Consider the following 6,855-nt stretch of genomic DNA (forward strand, 5'->3'; position numbering starts at 1 on the left):
ATAATTTAGAATAGTAAAAATGAAAAAAGAGAAAATAAATAATAGTGAAAAAAACAGATGCAGCAAATTCACCAGATTTTTCTGACCATTTCATCCAATGTGAACTATTGGGGAAATACATGGACAGCTCATTCTCACTGGCACTCAAAGTCTCTGGTTAGGCAATTCTGATGAAGTTGAGGAACAAGATGAAAAAGTGAGAAATGGTATCAATTGCAAAAAAAAAAATGAAATAGTATCCAAGGAAAATTCTTCTTTGTTCTGCTGAAAATAATCGCCTTACTACAGTGCAGAGACTACTTTCCAAAAAGGTCACTCATGTGATTACTAGGAATGACGATGAGTATACCCCTCTTCATCGAGAAGCCTAAGTGGACACTTAGATATTGTCCATGAATTGGTGGCTCAAGGCAGATATTCATGCAATAACTGTGAATGGCTGGACATCCCTGCACAGTACTTATACATGGAATAATAACAGAGTGGCTTCTTTATTTCATCATGATGCAGATACCAATGGCCAAGTTAAAGGCTTCTTGACCCCCATGCATCTTGCTGCTGGGAATATATATAGCAATGATACGCTGGATCTCCTTCTATTGAACCATTATATCAAGTTAGTTCTGAAGCACAACTTGGAAGAAACTGAATTTGATATTGCCAAAAGGATAAGTATGTATCACTATCTCTTTGAAGTTGTGGAAATCAGTACAAATTGTTCTCCTAAGTCCTAATGGATCAGTTAAGTTTCTTTAATTTCAAAATTGCCACTCCATCCTATGTGACCATAGAAAATATTTTCACAATACAAAGAAACAGCAATACCTTACTTTAAAAATTCATGTATTCCATGGTATTCTTCCAAGTGAATTGCCTGACTTTGATGTCAAAATATATTTTAGTTGTTTGTATACATCTATAATGATTTCTATAGAGTTTGTGATTTTTTAAATCAGAAAAATATTTTAATTTATCTGTTGAAATGAGTAGTACAGAAACTAAAGATATTTCTGGTGCTTGTCTGAAAAAGTATATTTTAAAATGTTTAGTATTCTGTTTGTATAATGTCCATAATCTGTTTCATTCGCTCCTAGATATAATACTTTGAATTTGACATTGTTTTATAATACATACCTTCATTAATAAATGTGTCCTTTCAGATTGCATTCCATACAGAAACATTTTAAGATTCTTTTAATTCCTAGGTCCTTATAGAATTTTATTTCTTTCGGATAAAATGACAATGTTATTTATTTCAAAAGTTTTATAAAGGTTATGCTATGTAAAGGCCTTTCTAAAATAGTGAAGATTGAATACACTGATGTCAAACTAACTTTTATTTCTATGAATTACATATATTATTACACTTGTATATTTGTAATCAACTTTTGAATAACAGTTTTTCATTTCTTGCATCTGAAGAATGAAAAATATGGAATACTTCACAAATTTTCATATCATCCTTGTGCAAGAGGCATGTAAATCTCTGTATTGTAATTCGGGTAGACCTGCTGCTGAAGCATGTAGTATCCTATAAACTTAAGTAATCAATGATGCAATCTTAAGACAGGTATATATCCTTGGATGCCTATTTGTAACAAGGAAACCTTATTGTTCCCAAAATTGCTATTCATCTTATTTCTGTAAAATTCTGTGTATGGTGGAAAAAACTTATGTTGTTTGTTCGATTGCTCACATTTGCAAGTTTTTGTAAATGACTATTTTAAGTCTTTTTCATTTGAAATTTGATCATACTTTGAAGCCGTTATAGATAGGTGCAAAGGTGATGGATTTTCAAGTACTTATTTATTAACTGATTTAGCTTTGTGGAGCTAATGGATTCAAAGTAAGCCTTGCTTAAGAGCTACTTCTAAATTTCTGCAGCTTAAAATTTCCCAAATGAGGTCTTGCTGGCACAAATGTCTCCTTGACCTTTTACCCTTGCTTCGTATAGGAACAGCCCAACCAGAATGTCTTACCCTGACAGCATAGATTGTCTTACTGGAGCAAAACTAATCTTAGTTACAAGGGATTATATAGAGACGAACAGTTCAGACAGAACTGTTCGGACTAAAAGGTATTTTTTTCAAAATATAACTGCTTATTACACCCTACCATTCCAAAAGTAGCTAAAGCCAAGAAGGTGAAAAAATTGTTCATATGCATGATTACCTAATGTCCTGGCCTGACTACCATCCAACCAGGCAGGAAGTTACACCACTGATTTTCTATCACCAAATATATTCCATAGCTCCAGGAGAAGTCCATATGTTTCTCCTCATTATTAGGCCTGAAATTGGTAGTGTTTTAACCACAGTGTTTCCCCTTGCCTCCAAGCTGTACATCCCCGAATGGTAAAGCTTTAGTTCTAATTCTCCCAAACAATGAGGTAGAGGCAATGGAATAATACTTTAAAACAGTTGCCTTTGATTCCCAAACCACAACGGAACAATGCAAAACATTTTCTTATAGATAATTATATATTTTATATTTATATGTGTTGATTTTATATTTCACAAAGTGGATCTTACTGGAATTAATTGATAATTTGACAAATTAATTTATATTATTCCAATAAATAGATTGGAATATAAATAATCAGGATTAGAATATATATTAGAATATAAAAAGGATCAATGCAATGTTTTCGGTATAAACTTGTGATACTTTCTACATGTTATTGGTCTTCTGAATTCACATGGTAAAAAAAAAACAATGTTGTTTTCCTCTAATCTATAAGGGATTTTACTCTGCTGCTCTGTTTATTGTTTTAACTCGCTGGTCCCAAATTGTTTTTCTCCATATTTCTGAAGCATTCTTCCTGATTATACTCAAATTTTGCTGATATGATGTCTAAAAGGTATTATTCTTCTACAGGATCCATGGGTCCTAGGATCCCAGCTCCCAGTTATCCGCATCATCAGATAACTAGGGCAAAAGTTCCCACCTATGCCCATGCAACATGCCAAGAGAAAGTAATTGAAGACCCATCTCAATTTCTCATTTCTTATATTTCAGGGCCCCAATTCCTTGAAATGCAGGAATTAGCAGTGAGCAATTGGGAAATGCAAGGCAACTTAAAATGCAAGATGAAATCACAAAATGTTAAAGTACAGTAATTCAAACCTTCAATTTTCAGATGACCATGCCACATGAGTGGAAAAGACCACAAATGTCACAAGATTATTTGTAGTACCCTTCTCCTAATGGTTAATGAATGATTTCAGTCCAGTATCAGCAGGCTAAAAAATAGTTCCTGAACGATAGATCCATAATTGGTCTACCAATGCTAGGAATACTTGACATAGAGGTCAAATATAATTCAAAAAACATTAATTGAGAATATCTTTAGTGCTTCAAAACACTGGTACTTCAGTAAACTTGGCTTTGTAGTATAAAAATGTTGTCATTCTCAAACAAATGATAACCTACATTTAATCTGCTGAAAGTATATTCCTTTTCAAATAAACTTTTAAAAATCACATTTGCCAAAATAACACTTTACAAGTGATGATATTTAGTGAGGTTACTAGTCTTTCGAGTGTAGGGAGCAAGTTTCAATAGAGTTGATTTATTCACCCAGCACTAATGCCAAACAGGTTCAACCATTCATTAAAGTGTAGGAATAGTACCCCCCACCATTTGTGTTTTTCAGTAGGTGCCTTCAAAAATTTGTTAAATAGTTCAGCCTCCAATATTTCAAACCAAAACATTAGCTAATAAAGTAAATTTCATCACATAAGTACATTTTAAAAAGTCATGAATAGTTGCCTTATCATATGGTGTTTTATGTTTTCCCTATATGTCTAATATAGTAAGAAATATGACTTTAAGTCTTGAATATGGGTACTCATCAGAGATTTGACAAACATACAATCTGTCTTCTATTTCTATCATATTCCTCTACCGTAGTAAATTTTATATTTCTTCTTTTGCCAATAATTATAGGTAGTTTAAAATATTATCCCATGTAAAATAAAATAATCACACACCACTGTACAAAGCCATTTATAAAAACTGGTAGTTAGGAATACATTCTAAGCCATTTTTAAACTTTCTTGTTGACTACAGATTAATCTTCCAAATGGAGAGCAATGAAATCATGTCTAGGTGCTTCATGCCTCCAGTCTTGCAAATTGTTACTTCAGATGAATGAATTATGGAAATATAAGCTGACATCAGTTCAAGTATATGCAGAATTGAAACTCCATGGAATGTATATAAACCTTTCAAAGTACTAACAGACAGTTTAACAGAATGAGTATCAGGAAATTAAATTAATAGTAATAATAGTAAAGGAATAATAATAAAGCCATAGAATGAACGAAGAATGGAACAAGGGGCAAGTACAGCTAGAATACTTAATATACACATGTGAGAAAGAAAGTGGTAAATCGGAAATAAATCTTGTAGAAGGGGTTGGTTGAGAATGATAGAAGGAGTGACTCTGATCCCGGAACATTGGACAATTAGATGGACATTTTTGTAACACACTTTCACAACATTTTGAAATTCAGTGAAAAAACACAACAAAAAACAAAAACACACAAAAAGCACAACCAAACAGCAATCTCTATAGAGTACGATTATGACCTCTCAAAATTTTAAATAGTTAATGAAGGACAATCTTGGGAAAAGCATACAAAGCTGTTCGAAGTGAGCAATTTGGTGTAGAGGAGAAATTTTAACAGATTTAAATAGACTGTTTAAGGTTATAAATCACCTACATCTGCTGCAAATATTTTCCTCTGCGAGTTCTCTTGGTCTGAAAGGATATTCCAGTCCTGAGCCACACTTGATAGCTTGTGAAGATAGAATGGAAGAAACAAGATCAAGAACCCATTACTCCATTGGAGAAGAAACAGTCGTCTACGTTTTCTCTCATTTCTATTGACTACTTTTATTCATAAGTTTAAGTCAAGTGATTTGAATTAAATATTTCCTTCTTTGTTCTGGCAAAGTAATTGGTCAAAATAATTCACTAAATATTATTAGCCATTTTTTTCTATCATGCTGTTTTCTTGTCCAAGCGAGTCCATTAAACTTCCCGCTTGCATTTGGTTGCCACGGAAACCCAGCATCAATGTTAATGAGGACAATCTCTAATGTAAAACTTTGTCTCCAAAATACCAGTCCAAGAAGCTGTGATCACAAATATTTAGCTATACATTTTTCTTTTTTCTTTTACCTTGAAAGTCTTCTTTGTCTAAAGTGCCCTCAAAAATAAGTACTCTGCCAATTTTTGGATCAATCACTTATAACCTCAAAGATATTTTGCTAACAAGATGCTTAGAGGAAACCGAAGAATACTGCACTTTTATCTTCTCTCTTAAGACTCTCCTTAGATACCATATCAGGAACAGTGAAGTTATTCTTTGCAAAATTATTTCAATAGATTATTTTTTTCTCTTCATCTTGCATTTGCTCAACAAGATGTATGGAGAAGAATAGAGTTGAATCACCCATACCATGGATGACAGTGTCTTTTACAAAAGGACAATGCTCCTATGTCCTATTTCTCTGTCCTCCTCTTAGCTCTTGCCTGATTTCCAACTAATCACAGATTTTTAGCTTCAAGTCTAATGAAGGTGAAGGACTATAAGGCCTCCCCCATTGCTACATTGTAGGGCTAGATCTCTGGCAGGAGGTAAGTGTGAACGACGCACTCAAGGAACACACGTTGGGAGAACAGGTTTAAGCAGTTCTGGTTTATTTCTGCACAAGGGTTGGGATTTTATAGCTCCAGCTTTCGCAACCTCCTGAGTCCTTCCCAGCCAATTACTTAGCGGGGAGTTGATGATGGGCACTGCTTGGTGACAGGCATTGATTGGTCCCCCGGGGGCATGTAGGGAGCATGGACAGCTCATGGCTGGAAAGCTAGGCAGACGTGCCTGTGGGTCACGTCTCTATGAGCAGGAAGTGTGCTTCAACTGCTACTCTACTGACTCAACCAGATCTGACCGGCTCTACCCACAAATTTTGCCTTTTCTTTTAAAAGGACCATCATTATGGTGAACCATCATTGGAGGCATTTTTGCCGGGAGTGCAAGCATTTAATAATTCCTAGGAGAGTAAGCCCTACATGTGCATGGCCTCCCCAGATGACCAGAGAGGATGGCGAAAACCATTGTAACTTTTTAAGCACATCTTCTAAAAAGGAGACAGCGGGAATAAGCTGAATGGTGGTCTGGTTTAGGTGGGTAACATCATGCAGCAGGATGTGGTTGAAGTTTAAGTACTTAAGGAACTTAGGGCCTTTGAGGTCGTTACTAAGTTCAGTGAAATTGGGTGCGGGAGTGGTAAGCTGACAGACAGAATTAGTCATAGCATTACATAGTCCTCCTTGTTGTAATCAAAGAAACGTAATCTGTTCTTGGAGCAAGTCTATTTGTTGTTGGAGCACAAGGAGGCCTCCCTTAAGATGATTGGCAACTTGTAAATGTTATAATTCTATGGATGACAGTTGAGGGATGAGCTGGTTTATCTGTTGCACGGTGGACACGCTTTGGGACAGCAATACAGCGGCGGTGGTAGCTGAAGCCACTGTAGCGATGATTGCGGACCCGATTGCAAGGATCAATCCTACTGCTCTTTTAGTGCGCGGATGAATCAATTGAACCTGGGAAAACTGAGAGTCATTAGTAGCCAGAACAATAAATGGGGGAACACGTACCAAACCTGCAAAAGGATATGAGTCATTGGGTTGCCAGTGATTGCTGAGAGTGCAAGTAGCGGAGGAGTTGTCTCCTAGACAAAAAAAGAACGGGGCTCTAACCACTACCATTCCTGACACCTGGTCATATCCAGATCAGTTACAGCGACGAATATTGGCCAATAGGAAAGGGGACAAAATGC

The 6,855-nt window shown here is 35.5% G+C and overlaps 1 pseudogene; it reads right to left on the bottom strand.

The window, feature by feature from the left end:
- Positions 1 to 1,426: 1,426 nt before the first annotated feature.
- On the bottom strand, positions 1,427 to 1,523 carry LOC138834408 (U6 spliceosomal RNA; annotated as a pseudogene).
- Between the last annotated feature and the right edge of the window lie 5,332 nt (positions 1,524 to 6,855).

Source organism: Dipodomys merriami, unplaced genomic scaffold, assembly GCF_024711535.1.
Source record: "Dipodomys merriami isolate MVZ:Mamm:240054 unplaced genomic scaffold, mDipMer1.0.p SCAF_2133, whole genome shotgun sequence".
Lineage (NCBI taxonomy): Eukaryota > Metazoa > Chordata > Mammalia > Rodentia > Heteromyidae > Dipodomys > Dipodomys merriami.